Source organism: Piliocolobus tephrosceles, chromosome 5 (genome assembly GCF_002776525.5).
Source record: "Piliocolobus tephrosceles isolate RC106 chromosome 5, ASM277652v3, whole genome shotgun sequence".
Taxonomy (NCBI): domain Eukaryota; kingdom Metazoa; phylum Chordata; class Mammalia; order Primates; family Cercopithecidae; genus Piliocolobus; species Piliocolobus tephrosceles.
In genome coordinates this window covers 159,825,083-159,842,309 of record NC_045438.1, presented here as the reverse complement: position 1 = coordinate 159,842,309, position 17,227 = coordinate 159,825,083, and the positions used below count along the sequence as shown (strand labels likewise).

Below are 17,227 nucleotides of genomic sequence, written 5' to 3'. Positions count from 1 at the left end.
CTGACACCCTTTTATGGTTTAAAAAAGAGAAAAACAAGGCAACATACTAGGAATGGAAAGGTCTATAATCTCATAAAGGGCACCTACAAAAAACCCACAGCTAGTAATATGCTCAATGGTAAAAGACTGAAAACCTTCCCCCTTAGATGAGGAACAAGACAAGGATGTCCGCTTTCACTGCTTCTGCTAAACATTGTGCTAGAAGTTCTAGTTAGGGATATATTGGCAAGAAAAGGAAATAAAAGGTGCACAGATTAGAAAGAAGTAAAATTATTTTGATTCCAGATGACATGATAGAAAACACATAGGAAGCTATTTCTTACATATAGAAAACCATTAAAAAATTCATGGAAAGCTATTAGAGTTAATAAATGAAGGTAGTAAATTGCAGGATATAAGACCAATTTACAAAAGCACTTGTAATTCAGTATACTAGCAATAAACAACCCACAAATAAAATTAAGAAAACAAAACCATTTACAATAGCATCAAAAAACAAAAAAAAAACCTAGGATACATAGGAATAAATCAAGATTTGTATACTGAAAGGTACAAAACGTCGAAAGACATTAAATAAATGTCTTTTATTTAAAGAATAAATGGAAACACATTCTGTATTTGTGAATGCAAAGACTTTATATTGTTAAGATGGTAAAAGATGCCAAATTGATCTATAAATTTGATGCAGTATTTATTAAAATGTCAATTGCCTTTTTTAAAAAAAATAACAGAAATGGCAGAGCCTATCCAAAACTTCATAAGAGATAGTAAACATCCTGAATAGTCAAAATGATCTTGAAAAAAAAAGAGCAAAGTTGTAGGACTCACATTTACTATTTCAAACCTGTTAAAAAGTGAGATTAATCAAGCCAGTGTGGTACTGGCAGAAATAATAGACATATATACTTCAATGGAATGGAACTGAGAGTACAGAAATAAACCCTAGCATATATAGTCAGTTGGTCAGTTGATTTTCAGTCAAGAGTGCCAAGATCATTCAATGGGGGAAAGAATAGTCTTTTTTAAAATGGTGCCATGACAACTGGATGTCCACATGCTAAAGAATGAATTTGAATGACTGTCTTACACTATATATAAAAATCTAGAATGGAAGAAAATAGGTGTATATTTTCTCTACCTTCAATTAGGCAACAGTTACTTAGGTATGACACCAGAAACAAAAGCAATCAAAGAAAAGAATATATCCATTGAAATTTATCAACATTAAAAACCTGTTTTTGCACAGCAAAGAGCACTACCAAGAAAGTAAAAAGACAGTTTGCAGAATGGGAGACAATATTTGCAAATCATGTATTTGATAAGGGTCTATTTTATAAAGTGTATAAAAGACCCATAACAGTAATAAAAAGGGAAATAATCTAATTGAACAATGTGCAACAGTTTTGAGTAGACATTTCTGCAAAGATGATATGCAGATGGCCAGTAAGTACAAAAAATGATGCTCGACTGCATTTGGGGATGCAAGTCAACACCACAGTGAGATACCACTTCATACCCCTGCACTAGTATGGCTATAATAATAAATTAAAAATCACAGAAATTAACAAGTATTAGCAAGGATTTGGAGCTACTACAACCATCGTATGTTGCTGGTGCTAATGTAAAATGGTATAGCCACTTTGGAAAACAGCCTGGCAGTCACTTAAAATTTAAACATGCAATTATCATATGACCCAGCAATTCCATTCTTATTATATATCCAAGAGAAATGAAAACCCAAGAGAAATGAAAACATACATTTATATCAAAACTTGTACATGAATATTTATAGCAGTATTACTCATAATAGCCAAAGTGGAAACCACAGAAATGTACAACGACTGATGAATCGATGAACAAAATGAGGTATAGTTATACAATGGAATATTACTTACCCATGAAAAGAAATGAAGTACTGTTGTGTGCTACAGTGTGCATGAATATTGAAAACATTATGCCTAGTATAAGCCAGACACAAAGGCCACATATTATATGATTTCATTTGTATACAATGTTTAGCAAAAGCAAGTGCATAGAGACAGAAGGTATATTAATGATTTCCAGGGGATGAGGAAAAGGGGGAGTGGGGAGTGGGGTTTCTTTTTGAGGATGATGAAAGCATTTGGCATTAGATAGTGGTTATTGTTGCACATTCTTTTGAATGTACTAAAGACCACTGAAATGTAGACTTTCAATGGTGAACTATTTGTATCAAAAAATTCAAAAAATGAATAACCTAGGAAAATTAGCTCAGACCAATTTGACTCAAATTCTCTACTACTGTATTAAAAGTATTAATGTTAAGGTGAAAAAGTTGTCAACTTAGCATGTTTTACAGAGGTCCACTCTATTTCAAGTGTAATGGTAATTTACAGCTTTGCAGATCCATTCTTGCCAATTGAAGATGATAAAAATTAAGAGGTCAGTACCATGATTATGATATGGAAACACAGTCCATGGACACTGGAGCCAGTTAAAATAGTGTAAGATTGTAGATTTAAAAAGGCACATGTAAAAATTTATTCTTAAAAGATAGATATAAACATTAAAAATTGTATAGTGAAAATCTGGACCTAAAGTCTGAGATAAAATTCACAAAGAGTGAACCAGGTGGAGGAGGTTTTTCAAACAGAAGAAGAAATCAAGCAAAGTTAATTTTCACTTGTTATCCTAACCATTATGTAAATATAGGTTAAAATGTTTAGAAAAATCTTAAGGATAATCACTGAGTTGAAAATAAGAAAAAAAAACCTTTCAAAAGAAAAATCAGACAAAGCAGCAGAAAAATACTGCCATGTATAAAGCAAATAGCAAATATCAAAGAAACATCAAAACAGAAAACAGCATGAAGACAAAATAAAACCAAATATAAACTTTATAATATAAATATGAATGTCTTAAAAATACAAAGGCACAAATTGAATCAGGCAAATGAAAAGAAACAAAACAAAAAAGAAAACAGTGCTTGAAACATTAAAATCAGACCAAGACCAAAATAATTAGGTGGAATAAAGAGAAGGTCTTTATACTGCAAAAGACGTTTATATTAATATCTTAATATAAATACCTTGATGTAATTATTTATAATTTAGAATATCTTAATATAAAGAGAACATCTTTATATTGCTGATTCACAATGATGATAAAAGTAACAATCATTATGTGCCAAATAACATATCATCAAAATATGTAAAGTAAAATCATTAAAATACAAGGAAGAAATAATGGAGGCGTCAGAGATTTTAACCTTTCCTACTCTATGAGGTCAAGTAAGCATATAGAAGATCTCAGGAATGTAACCGATGAGGTTAATTTAACAGATACATATGAAACATTGTGGCTAATGAAAGCAAATATACCTCTTCCTATGCCAATGGAGTAGTCACGAAAATTGATAATTTAGTAAGTTCCCCGAAGAATAATCATTTTATTATAATAGAGTTAAAATGAAAATTAGTAACAAAGATTTAACTCCCTCAAAACCACAACTTAATCATTTGAAATTAGCTTTACTTTAATTCTTAGTTCTTTAGTTAATTCTTTAGTTCACTTGATAAAAATATTCCAAGAATGATTTTCTTAAAATATCCAATTAAGAGAGAAGCTTCCGGCTGAGCACGGTGGCTCATGCCTGTAATCACAGCACTTTGGGAGGCTGAGGCGGGCAGATAACCTGAGGTCTGGAGTGAGGTTCAGAGTTCAAGACCAGCCTGACCAACATGGAGAAACCCCATCTGTACTAAAAATACAAAAATTAGCCGGGCATGGTGGCGGGCACCACCAGCTACTTGGGAGGCTTAGGCAGGAGAATCGCTTGGACCCAGGAGGTGGAGATTGCAGTGATTGGGGATCGCCCCACTGTACTCTAGCCTAGTGACAGAGTAAGACTCCATCTCAAAAAAAAAAAAAAAAAAAAAAAGGAAAAAGAGAGGCTTCTACCCAAGACTAATAGGAAAATTAGGAAGCATAGATCTGTGATTTTAGTATATACACGATAATAGCATTATAATTAACAATAACATCAGCAACTTCACCCACTTACTGACCACTGATTAGGATAAATAGTAGCACCTGCTTTATAGGAGCGTGTGAAGATTTTATGTGATAAATTTCTAAAATGCTTACAGAAATATGTATCATAAAGTAAGCCCTCAATAAAAGTCAGTTTTGAACTACAGGTAGAAAGTGTATTTTTAGAACTATGTTTAAAGCAAATAACCTCACCTAGTAGTGAGTGATTTAAATAAACAAGCACTTCTGTTTTCCTCATGCAATGAGAGCTCCAGAAGTAAGCAGTCTAGGACTGGAATTGCAGCACAACAATACTGTCAGGCACTAAGACTTCTCATAACTTCCTGTTTTCCTATCCTTCTTCTCTATCTATCAGCCTCATGACCACAAGATTGCTGGTACAGGCCAGGTGCGGTGGCTCACACCTGTAATCCTAGCACTTTGGGAGGCCGAGGCAGGTGGATGACCTGAGGTCAAGAGTTCGAGACCATCCTGGCCTATGTAGCGAAAGCCTGTCTCTACTAAGAATACAAAAATTAGCCAGGTGTGGTGGCATGTGCCTGTAATCCCAGCTACTCAGGGGACTGAGGCAGGAGAATTGCTTGAACCTGAGAGGCAGAGGTTGCAGTGAGCCGAGATCTTGCCACTGCACTTGAGCGTGGGTGACAGAGGGAGACTCCCTCTAAAAAAAGAAAAAATTGCCGGTACACATCCAGGCATTGCATCTGCATTCCAGGAGGAAAGAAGGGAGATCAAAAGCTTTATATTTTTGGAACTGTGCCTTTTGATTTGCGATGAGAGCTCTCCCCACTGAATTCTCACTGATCAGAAATAGGTTATAGAAATAGCTAATGCTAATTGCAAAGGAGGCTGGGAGATTAAGGATTCTTAGTTGAACACAGTGCTATGCCTAACAAAATGCTGACAAAGGAGAAGAAGCAATAGACGTTGCATAGGTAACCAGCAGTGTCTTTCATAGGAAGTATAAATAATTTTAATGTACACTAATAAATTAAAATATTGTAAGAAATGGAATAGCTGTCAAAGAAACATTTATATGTAAATATATGCGTATATATTTCCTTGATTCAAAATAACGGAAGATTTGCTTTTTAATTCTTTGAGAATATATTTCTATTGTTTTTTAAAAGGTTCCAGAGGATGCAAAAAGATAAGAAATATCTCTTTGTATTTCAAAAATGGCAAATCTTGCTGCCTTACAAAACTTGCTCAAAGAAAAATAAAACACAGGCCAAACTTATTTATTCATAGAGATAAAAATGCTAAATAAATAAAATTAAATACATCTCAGCATGAAAATTAACAATAACAAGCTGTGATTAAGGGTTTATTTCTGGAATTAAGGAATGGTTAAATAATTGGATATCTATATAATTCATCTCATCAGCAGATAAAATGTGAAAAATGATTTTTTTCCACAAAAATTCCTAGTGACTCCTAATTAAAGATTCTTCTCTAATATTATAAAGCATGTCCAAAACCAGCAATGGCCATCTTTATAATCAGTGACATTTCTATTAGTCAGGAACAAGACAATAAGGCCCACACTATCACCAATGGTCTTTTATCCTTAAAATAAGTGAGTTTGAGGACAGAGGCAAAAATCATCAGTTGTCAATGATATGCTTAGGTATCTGAAAATTTCCATAGACTATGGAATAAGCCTACTATAGCATATTAGCTAGTCATGCAGAAATATATAAACTTTAATAAGAAATCAGTAGTTTGAAAGCACGATAAACACAAAATCTCAATTCAATACCAAATATAACCTAGGCATTAACCTGACAAATACAAATAGATGTAGAATCTGTTCAGGAAACGTTTTAAACTTCCCAGAATAATGTAACGTAAGACTTGAACAGACATGGAAGCCATCTATGTTGTTCATAGGCAAGACCTAACATTAGAAAAATAATACTTTTTCCTAATTAGCCTACAAATCTAATATGTTTTAATTAAATTCTATTGGGATTTCTTTTAAAAACTTGACAGACTATTCTTGAACTCATAGGAAGAACAAACAGATAAGAATAGTAAAGATAATTTTGATTAAAAAGGATACTAACGCACCCTTTGGCCTCCTAGAAATTAAACATGTGAGGGTTCTAATAATTAAAATAATAAGATAACAATACAGGAACAGACACATTTTCAACAGAAAGAGAAGTCCATAAGGAAACCTAATGATGATGAAAAGTTTATCTTAGGATAGAAATTGATTTTGTGTTCTATCACTGAAGAAAGGATACTTCTTTAAAATGGTATTGGAAAAAAAAAGAAAATATAATATTCCAACCCTATTTCAGATCTTATCCCAAAAGAAAATTCAGATGTATTAAAATCTTAATGTAAGAAATGAAACTATAAAATGATGAAAAGCAAGTATAAAGAAGCTTTTACATGATTTTGGGATGGAAGATTGTTTTACTTTTGTCCTTCAGGTACTAACCCAGTAGGTTTAAATACATATGTTACTCCTTATATTTGCAAATATGTGGGCAAGACAGGAAACGGGCGGTGGGGCAGATACTATCACAGTGATGGGCGGTGCTGTTACTGATATTTAGTTAGTGGGTGCCGCCGGGGATGCAAAAATCCTCCATGGCATGGGACATTCCCACAGAGTAAGGAGCTGTCCAGCCCCAGATGCCAAAAGCAACCACACTGAGAATCACATGTTGTGGAACATTAAGAACTATTTTAAAAGGTCATTATTAATCATGAAGTGGTCCAATAACTAATATTTCCTGTCTGAGGTTTTCTCCCACTCTTCTTTTTTAATGGCAAAATGCCTATACATGACTAAGACATCTGAGTAATGGCTTTTCTGTCCTCTTCTACATACCAGCTCTAACAATTTGTCAAATGTAGGCAACTAGCTTTTACAAATATAATGAAGAACCTATTGGTGGTGGTATAAATTGGAGGCATTTGTAAAGAGAGAAGATCTCTGGACAAGCTTGCATTCGCTATGCCTCATTTCCTCTTCTTTATTGTGTGGATAAGGGGAAATGGTGTTTACTGGGAGAGGACCAAAGAAGTTGTATTATTTCTAGTTTACACGATTACTGTAAAAGCTTATCTCAGACAGTCTTATCTTAGGACATTCCACGAGTCTCACTGTAGGGGATGTCATATGCCAATATTTCTTGGTGTTCTTCTGATTGAAATGCTTTTTAAAAAACTTGTTTGAATACCTCAAAATAGGCACGGCTGTTAAAAAGAGAGAGTTGAGTTCTGATAGCTAACATATAAAAGTTTAGTGTATGATAAAAATATTGTATCAGAATTTTCAAAGGGAAAGGGACACTTTGGCTGCAACAAAGAAGGCTGCTTCTCAGAAGCGATTCTCCCTCTTTTTCAGAGCTCTCTGTTCACTCCGCAATGGTAACATTGATTTCATACCTTATGATACAGTTATATAAATAATTGAAAAGAACAGAATGCCTGACTAAAGTGGCTTAAATGAGTACAGGTTTATTTATTTATTTTTTCTCACATAGCAAGAAGTCTAGAGGAAGACAGTTGAGGGCTGGTGCAGGAGCTCAACAGTCTAAAAACTGGGTTCTTTCTGTTTCCTCTGCCATTTCTAGGACATTGATTTTAATTCACATTCTGGTTACCCCACAGTTGCTGCAGCTCCTGGTGGTGTAACACCGTTCCAGGCAGGAAGAAAGTAAATGGTGAGCAACCCCCGGCCCTGTGTGTGTTAGTGCCAACTATTAGAGGGTGAGGCCCGTTTCTTTCTGGAAGCAAGGAGAAGAGGGAGAAGGAAAAGAAGGAAGAAGGGAGAAAGAAGAATGATGAGAAGCCAACCAGCCAGGAAAGCTAGAGGTGGTAAGATCGCTGTACTTCTTAAACTTTGACGTGCATGCAGATCACTCAGGGTTTTGTTAAAATGAAGACTGTGATTCAGTAGGTCTGGAGTATCTGCATGTCTAAGGAGGTCCTCCATGATGCTAATGCTGCTGGTCTGTGCTTTGTGCTTTGAGCCTGATAAAGTCTCTTGAGAGTGGAGTTACCTCAATATAAAACAATTCTAGTTTTTTTTTTTTTAAAGTCTCAATTCAATTTTTAATATGTTCAGTGGTGAAATTTGGATATTCTGCTTTATTTAAAGTTCTTCCTCCCGGTACTTGAGTGACCTTGTTGTTGGGTCTGCAGCTGGCTGTCTCATTCTTATGGGGCTTTTGTGCAGGATACTCTTCCATCCTCTGCATCATGGGAAATCTCTGATTTGCAGTTCTTTCAACTTGGCTTCTTTATTTCCCCACACATTCACTTTTCTGCATAAAATCATCTTTTGATCTTGTGGCCACTGAGGTTGGCCATCTTTTGTCTGGGCATTTAGGTGAAACTGAGAGTCTATTTTGTTAGCATTGTTAGCCTCCAGGTTCTTTCTGCTGCATTTCTGCCTTCCAGAAGGATCTACTTAGGGAAGACCTAAGACATCCCCAGCTTGCTCTGTTTCTTGAGTGGATCTCATTGGGTCCATAGGAGAAACCTCACACATTCTTTGCCCAGACACTTTCTGTAACACTAGGCTATTTCCAATGGAGGAATGTCTCTTTTGTCCGCTCCCAGGGTAGATAACATGTTATTGATTCTCACACTAGATTTCTCAGGCCTGCGTCAGACCCTTGCCCACTGTGCAGAGCCCAGTCTTCAAATGGCCCTACTAATTTTTCTTTTTTTTTCTGGCTAAAGATAAGGAGTAAGCACACTTAACCCTCTTCCTTTGGAGCAGGGACATGCACAGCTGTCTTCGAGAAAACTCTCTCAGTTCAAATGTAACCACCTTCTTGAATGTTTTAGACTTCTGTATCTTGGTTTCCAACCACAGCTTTGCAAGTTCTGCATAGAGGATCTGCTAATGGATTTTGGAATGCCCCAGTGGTTGTCACATTGTAAATAGACAGTTGTGCAAGAATATACAGTGCATTGCAGAACTGTAGGTGCCGTTCACCTCCAAGTCACTGCAGATTTGTACAGTGGTGATTTTTTCTTAATTGCACTTTATGCAGTTAAGAAAAAGGAAAGGTTACCTTTTTCATAATGCACAAAATCCCCTTTTAATCTACTGGCAGCTAATTTTGATAATAGCTATCAGGGTCATCAGAGAAACTGAGAAGTCCCTCATTATTAGGAATGTTTTAAATTACTTTATAAAATGTTATGAGGACTTGTATATATTTGATTCCATATTATTATCCCTTGAATAAACAGTGCAATTTTATCTTGTTAATTTTTAAATCATTCATTTGCTTCTTTGGGAGTTTTTAAATTTAATTTTTGAAAAGTAAATATGAAACGGAGGGATTCAAATTTTGGTTGCTCTTTGCATTCAGATATTCTGCAATCAGTAAGTTGAGTTCCTTTAGTTGCTTTATGTTTCTTATCAATATTTCAAAGCACTTGTTTCCACAAATTTTAATTTTAGCGCAATTTCTTATTCTTGCATATAACTTCAAAAACCTTGCTTTTTAGCTTTGTTTTTTTTGGCTCTTACATCAATTACAAAGTTTTAAAATTCATTACGTTGTTTTAAAGGTTGATGCCTGCCTGTCCAACTCCATTGCCATCTGGCCTAGAACATTTAAATTGGCTGTCAGACCTTTTTTATTTTGCTATTATATTTATTTATTTATTTTTAAATTTACTTTAAGTTCTGGGATACATGTACAGAACAAGCAGGTTTGTTATGTGTGCCATGGTGGTTTGCGGCACCTATCAACCTATCATCTAGGTTTTAGGCCCCGCATGCATTAGCTATTTATCTTCATGTTCTCCTTCCTCTCTCCCCCCACCCCCTAACTGGCCCCAGCGTGTGTTGTTCCCCTCCCTGTGTCCATGTGTTCTCATTGTTCAACTCTCACTTATGAGTGAGAACATGCGGTGTTTGGTTTTCTGTTTTCTGTGTTAGTTTGTGGAGAATGATGGCTTCCAGCTTTATCCATGTCCCTGCAAAGGACATGATCTCATTTCTTTCTATGGCTGCATAGTAGTCCACGGTGTTTATGTACCATTTTCTTTATTTGGTCTATCATTGATGGGCATTTGGGTTGGTTCTATGTCTTTGCTATTGTAAACAGTGCTGCAATAAACATACGTGTGCATGTGTCTTCATAGTAGAATGATTTATATTCCTTTGGGTATATACCCAGTAATGGGATTGCTGGATCAAATGGTATTTCTGGTTCTAGATCCTTGAGGAATCACCACACTGTCTTCCACAATGGTTGAACTAATTTATACTCCCACCAACAGTGTAAAAGTGTTCCTGTTTCTCCACATCCTCTCTAGCACCTGTTGTTTCCTGACTTTTTAATGATCGCCATTTTAACTGGTGTGAGATGGTATCTCATTGTGGTTTTGATTTGCATTTCTCTAATGATCGGTGATGTTGAGCTTTCTTTCGTATGTTTTTTGGCCACATAAATTCTTTTGGGAAGTGTCTGCTCATATCCTTTGCCCACTTTTTGATAGGGTTGTTTGTTTAAGTTCCCTGTAGATTCTAGATATTAGACCTTTGTCAGATGGGTAAACTGCAAAATTTTTCTCTCATTCTGTAGGTTGCCTGTTAATTATGATGATAGATTATTTTGCTGTACAGAAGCTCTTTAGTTTAACTAGATCCCATTTGTCAATTTTGGCTTTTGTTGCAATTGCTTTAGCTGTTTTTGTCATGAAATTCTTGCCTATGCCTATTTCCTGAATGGTATTGCCTAGGCTTTTTATGGTTTTTGAGTTTTACATTTAAATCTTTAATCCATCTTGAGTTAATTTTTGTATAAGATGTAAGGAAGGGGTCCAGTTTCAATTTTGCATATGAGTAGCCAGTTTTCCCAGCACCTTATTAAGTAGGAAATCCTTTTCCCATTCCTTGTTTTTGTCAGGTTTGTCAAAGATCAGATGGCTGTAGATGTGCGGTGTTATTTCCGAAGTTTCTCTTCTGTTCCATTGATCCATATATCTGTTCTGGCACCAGTACCAGGCTGTTTTGGTTAGTGTAGTCTTGTAGTATAGTTTTAAGTTGGGTAGCATGATGTCTCTAGCTTTGTTCTTTTTGCTTAGGATTGTCTTGGCTATATGGGCTGTTTTTTGGTTTCATATGAAATTTAAAGTAGTTTTTTCTAATTCTGTGAAGAATGTCAGTGGTAGTTTGATGGGAATAGTGTTGAATCTATAAATTACTTTGGACAGTATAACCATTTTCATGATATGGATTATTCCTATTCATGAGGACAAAATGTTTTGCCATTTGTTTATGTCCTCTCTTATTTATTGAGCTGTGGTTTGTAGTTCTCCTTGAAGAGGTCCTTCACATCCCATGTTAGCTGTATTCCTAGGTATTTTATTCTCTTTGTATCAATTGTGAATGGGAATTCATTCATGATTTGGCTCTCTGCTCTCTCAACATGCTTTGACTAGTGAGAGGCATCATGCTACCTAGCTTAAAACTATACTACAGGGCTACAGTAATCAAAACAGCATGGTGCTGGTACCAAAACAGACATATAGATCAATGGAACAGAAGAGAAACTTCAGAAATAACACCACACATCTACAACCATCTGATCTTTGACAAACCTGACACAAACAAGGAATGGGAAAAGGATTTTCTACTTAATAATGGTGCTGAGAAAACTGGCTACCCATATGCAGAAAACGGAAACTGGACCCCTTCCTTACACCTTATACAAAAATTAACTCTACACTACTTATGGGTGTATAGGAATGCTTGTGATTTTTGCACATTGATTTTGTATCCTGAGACTTTGCTGAAGTTGCTTATCAGCTTAAGGAGTTTTTGGGCTGAGATGATGGGGTTTTCTAAATATAGAAATGTGTCATCTTCAAACAGAGACAATTTGACTGCTGCTCTTCCTATTTGAATACCCTTTATTTCTTTCTCTTGCCTGATTTCCCTGGCCAGAACTTCCAATACTATGTTGAATAGGAGTGGTGAGAGAGGGCATTCTTGTCTTGTACTGGTTGTCGAAAGGAATGCTTTCCAGCTTTTGCTCATTCAGTATGATATTGGTTGTGCGGTTGTCATAAATAGCTTCTATTATTTTGTGATATGTTCCATCAATACCTAGTTTATTAAGAGTTTTTAACATAAAGGAATGTCAGATTTTATTGAAAGCCTTTTCTGCATCTGTTGAGATAATCATGTGGTTTTTGACATTGGTTCTGTTTATGTGATGGGTTATGTTTATAGATTTGCGTATGTTGAACCAGTCTTGTATCCCAGGGATGAAGCCAACTTGATCGTGGTGGATAAGCTTTTTGATGTGCTGCTGGATTCAGTTTGCCCGTATTTTATTGAGGAATTTTGCATTGATGCTCATCAGGGATATTGGCCTGAAGTTTTCTTTTTTTGTTGTGTCTCTGCCAGGTTTTGGTATCAGGATGATGCTGTCCTCAAAAAATTATGCTTTTTGCCCTCTCTTCACCTTTTGCCATCCCAGGGTGGAAAACTCCCTGAGATCATGCTAATGCTGCCATTTTTGGTACATGGGACCCATGAAGGAGCATATCACTCTATTGCACGTGCACATGTTTCTCCTATCATAAATATTCATTCACCTCCTATAGCTCGTTAAATATGTATATTTAGCCACCCCATTCAGCATGAATTCTTGTCCCCCTTTCTCCTCCCTCAAAATGTCTTTTCTGGCTTCTGGCCAGATGCTGTGCTTCCCAGCCCATCAGACAGCCTGGCCACCCTGCAACCCTTTATGGGAAATACAGCTCTCCTTTCCAAATTAATATTGTATATATTATATATATAAAATAATCTTCTTTCCAAATTAAATATACATATATATATATATCTCCAGTCTTCATCCTTTTGAATGAAATATGGAATGAGATTTGTCTATAGATTTGTCTATATGCATACAGATTTGTAATTGTATAAATTAGGCAAAGAACATTTTATGAAAGCCTTTTTATAAGAGTTTATTTTTTCTCGCAAATTTCTGTAATAGATTTTTTTTCAGTCATTTGGGGGGTCTATGTCTATATTACAACCTATAGGTAGATTTACATTATTTAAATTATCCCAATTAAGGGGGATATTTTTGAGTCTCTTGATCTGATGATTTAATCTTGTCATTGCCCTTCATAACACTTGCAAAGCTTAGCAAGATCATGAAGAGAAATTGCATTTTATTCTAGAACCTGTGATAGAAATCTCTGGAGTTTATCTTTGTAATTTCTCATTTTTTCCCCTGTAAGAATCACCAATGCTCATTCCACTATCTATGAATAATTTTAGTTGACAATCAAAATATATTAACCCCCAGTGACCCGAGAGCGATGAAATCCACCATTTCCTATTCTGAAGAGTGTTCGGCAAACACAGATTTAAATCTCTTTACACTTCAAAATTTTTACCAATGAAAAGCTCAAAGAAATTGCCTACAAATAATTTCTGGATAGTTTAACCTATGCTCTCTGAATTAGATTGCATTTTATCCTGCTGATAGAAAGTATAGTAAATTTTCATTGTTTAAGACCTGATTTTAGAGCCGCTCATGAAGACAATTCTGTTCAGATTCCAGTAATAAAAGTCAAACTTCCCTCCACTTCTGGCCAGAAGAGGGAAGCAGTCGACTGCGTCTGAGGCATGTGTTCACGAATTCCAGCAAACTTTTGTACTTCAAATTAATTACCACTCAATAATGTAATAGTTAACATAATGCATAGCTCTCAAATGTCACTTTGTGAAATTAAAGGAAATGTATGAGGTATGTATTTTCTTTTCATTCATTTATGTCTTGAAATTACTTAGCTTCTTAGACTCTGTGTTTGTGAAATTTAATGAACACTGCTAACTGATAGTCAATCTCTGCTTTAAGTCAGAGCTTTACGATTGGATTAGAAAATCAATAACCAAACAACCAGAAGACCTGCCTTATCGGTCTCAACTTTTGCCTCTGAAATGAGAAAGTTACTTCCTAATTGTTCCACAGAGTTAAATGCAAGCTCCTGGCAACATGGGATAATATATGTTTACCTCTACAATTGCTTATATTAATATTAGGGTATTATTTTAATTTTTTCTTACTTAGGTTGTGATCACTCCCTTAAATAGCTTTTTTATTGTCTTATTCTTGCCTTATCTCTGTTATTTTTGGTAATGTACCAGATGAACTTCAGGCTCATCTAAAATGTTTCCCTGAATTAGTTTGTCCTCCAAAGGCCATGTGGAGTAGAGCACTGAGGAAAAGTTTTCTGGATAATTCAATTAAAACAAAAAACAAAACACAAATGAAGCCCCTATCATTGAGTAAACATGAGAATTTAAATATTTCTGTGTTGATAATTGTACACATTTCCTTTTTCATTTTGAGTTGATGTTAGCTCTGTTTATATAACCAGACACTTTATGATAAATGAATGGTAAGAACTCAGTCCACTTGCCATCATGGTACGTTGTATTCATCTAGGCCTCACAGAAATAGGGTTACTAGATGATCGATAGTGAATTTGTCACTCACTGTTCTGTTACAGACCTTGTTTTAGTAATGTGATGTGAGTATTCATTTTCTTCACTGTATTTTTTTTATTCCTGAATATATTTAGTTTTTAAATTTTTTCTTCATTTCACCCTGATTAAATTCTCATATTACGAGCACTTTAGTAAAGGGCCTAAAATTAGAACATATACCCAAAGAAGTCTCAAAATAGCATTAGTGGCCGGGCGTGGTGGCTCATGCCTGTAATGCCAGCACGTTGCAAGGCTGAGACAGGTGGATCACTTGAGGTCAAGAGTTTGACACCAGCATGGGCAACATGGTGAAACCCCATCTCTTCTAAAAATACAAAAATTAACTGGTGTGGTGGCAGGCGCCTATAATCCCAGCTACTTGGGAGGCTGGGGTGGGAGAATCACCTGAACCTGAGAGGCAGAAGTTGCAGTGAACCGAGATCATGCCACTGCACTCCAGCCTGGGTCATCTTTTTATTGTTTTAGAAGGTAAATTCTCATTTTCACACTGATTTGTTTTTATAAAACAACTCCTTTTAAGGAACAAGTATTCATTTCTAGTTGGAGGAGTATTTCTGAAACTTTAGCAGGTATCAGAATCATCTGGAGAGCTTGTTGAAATGTTGATTAAAAAGACCCAATCACAGAGCTGCTGATTTGTTAGGTCTGGGGTAGGGCCCAAGAATTTACATTTGTAACAGGTTCCCAGGCAATGTTGATGTTGGTGTGGAGAACACACATTGAGAACCACTGGATTAGAAAAGATAATGTGTAATGAATGATTTGTACAGTCACAGCTACCTAAAAGTGAGAGCTTAGCTGTTACTATTACCTAAGGTACTGAGTTTAGAATTGTTAATAAACAGTAAACATTCCTTGAATGCCTACTATGAACTAGACACTGTGGTAGGTTTGAAGAGCTCATACCCTGGGTGAGGAGAAATGTGGGGTCATATGGGGACAAATAGGAGAAAAATCACCTACTCTTGGGGTTTATGGAGAACTTCTTGTAGGAGATGACTCCTGAGTTAAGTTTTGACATGAGCAAGTGTTACCTAGGTCAGTAGAAGCTGAACAATTCTTACAGACAGAGAGAATAACCCAAGAAACTAAGAAAAGGTTGAAACAGCAGTTTTTATTAGAAAAATGAAAGCTTGAGTTATAGAAAATAGGCAATGATGTAGTTTCGCTTTCAAGAAAGTAAATTTGAGGATAGAAGACAATAATATAGTTTTGTTTTTAACAAATATTTGTGTGTTACCCAGTGTATGGAAGTGGTTTTATTGTGTGTGTTGTTTGTTTGTTGTTAAAAAGTGGCTTGGTTTGCATTTTGTTGGGATTTTCAACATTTTCTCATGGTAATTGATTAGAAAAAGGAAAAATGGGGGGAAAATTTGTCGAGACTATTCATTTTAGTGATTTTAAATAATCTGTACTCTTAATGAATCTCAACTATGCTTAATATATTGTCATTTCTAAATTTTGAATTGATGTTGTTTGGTGAAAGTTATTTTACTTCAACTAATGTGAAACTGCATATGTAGCTTAAAACAGAAATGACACTTTAAAATAAAATTTCAATATCAACTAATGCCAAATCATGTTAATCAACTTGAGTATGTTAGAAACTAATTGTTTTTTGTAGAATTTCGAACTGCTTCATGGGCAATAGAGGAACTGCACGTCACAGTTACCCCCCTCCCAAAAATATAATGCTCACTTCAACAGAAAAACTTCCTTCTTCCTCAGATAGGAAAAAAAGATGGATAAATTAACAGGAACTAAAAGCAGAGGCACAACTACTATATAAACAAATAATACAAAAAATGCATGAAACTGAAAAATGATCATGGCACCTGAAGTTTTAGCGTTAGTCTCTTTTCTATGTATCAGGCTGACATATTAGAAAATAAAACATTATATATATATATATATGATTTTCATATATATATATATGAAACACATATCTTGAATAACAAAGGCATCTCAATTTTGAAGCAAAGAATTTTTTAGGTAAATCCAAAAAGCAAGAAAATGATTTAGAAATGATAAAATAGTCTGTATTTCAAATAGAATATAAAGACATAGTGAACAGGAAGAAAATGAAGCAAAAAGAGTTCAGTATGATGAAAGAAAGTCTATTGCTGTAGTAGCTCAACAAGTCAGAATCCTCAGGAAGTGCACAATCTTTGGTGTGTTAATATGACTTCAAATGGAGCTGTTTAAATCATTTACTAAGATTTAATAGCTAAACATAGGCACAATAACAGTATATTTTATAACCTTTTTGGATCAAAGAATATTCACACACTTATTTGTGGGTAGAATATGCTTAACTCTTAGCAATATAATGGTGCCATTTGACATTGCAAGAAGGGTAAATAGTAACACCCCAAAATTATGACAACTTTTTAAAAATGTAATTAATTTAATTAGAGTACCAGAAACAAAGAAATTCTGTAAAAGGAGCAGCAGGAGAGAATTTCACTAACATCTTTCACAAATCTCGACTGTAATTTAGTGTTTAAATAATCCTTTTGTCAAAATAGTGAACTGGCTTTCTGCAAAGGACGTCTTTCTGCAAAGGGTGTCTTTGAACTGGTTTTTACTTGTGGAGCTGTTTTGTGTACTGAAGAGTATCCACTTGTCAAGATGCCATTCTGAAACCCAGATGAGTAGCTGAGAAGCTCA

General features: G+C 35.2%; 1 long non-coding RNA gene across 1 annotated transcript in view; it reads left to right on the top strand.

Annotated features, from left to right (window-relative positions):
* The window catches only part of LOC111548618, a 63,784-nt gene extending 55,956 nt beyond the window's left edge, over positions 1-7,828 (top strand). Inside the window, exon 3 of the long non-coding RNA XR_002733479.2 lies at positions 7,666-7,828. This is a non-coding gene — a long non-coding RNA (uncharacterized LOC111548618). The remainder of the gene's footprint in view (positions 1-7,665) is intronic.
* Positions 7,829-17,227: the final 9,399 nt, after the last annotated feature.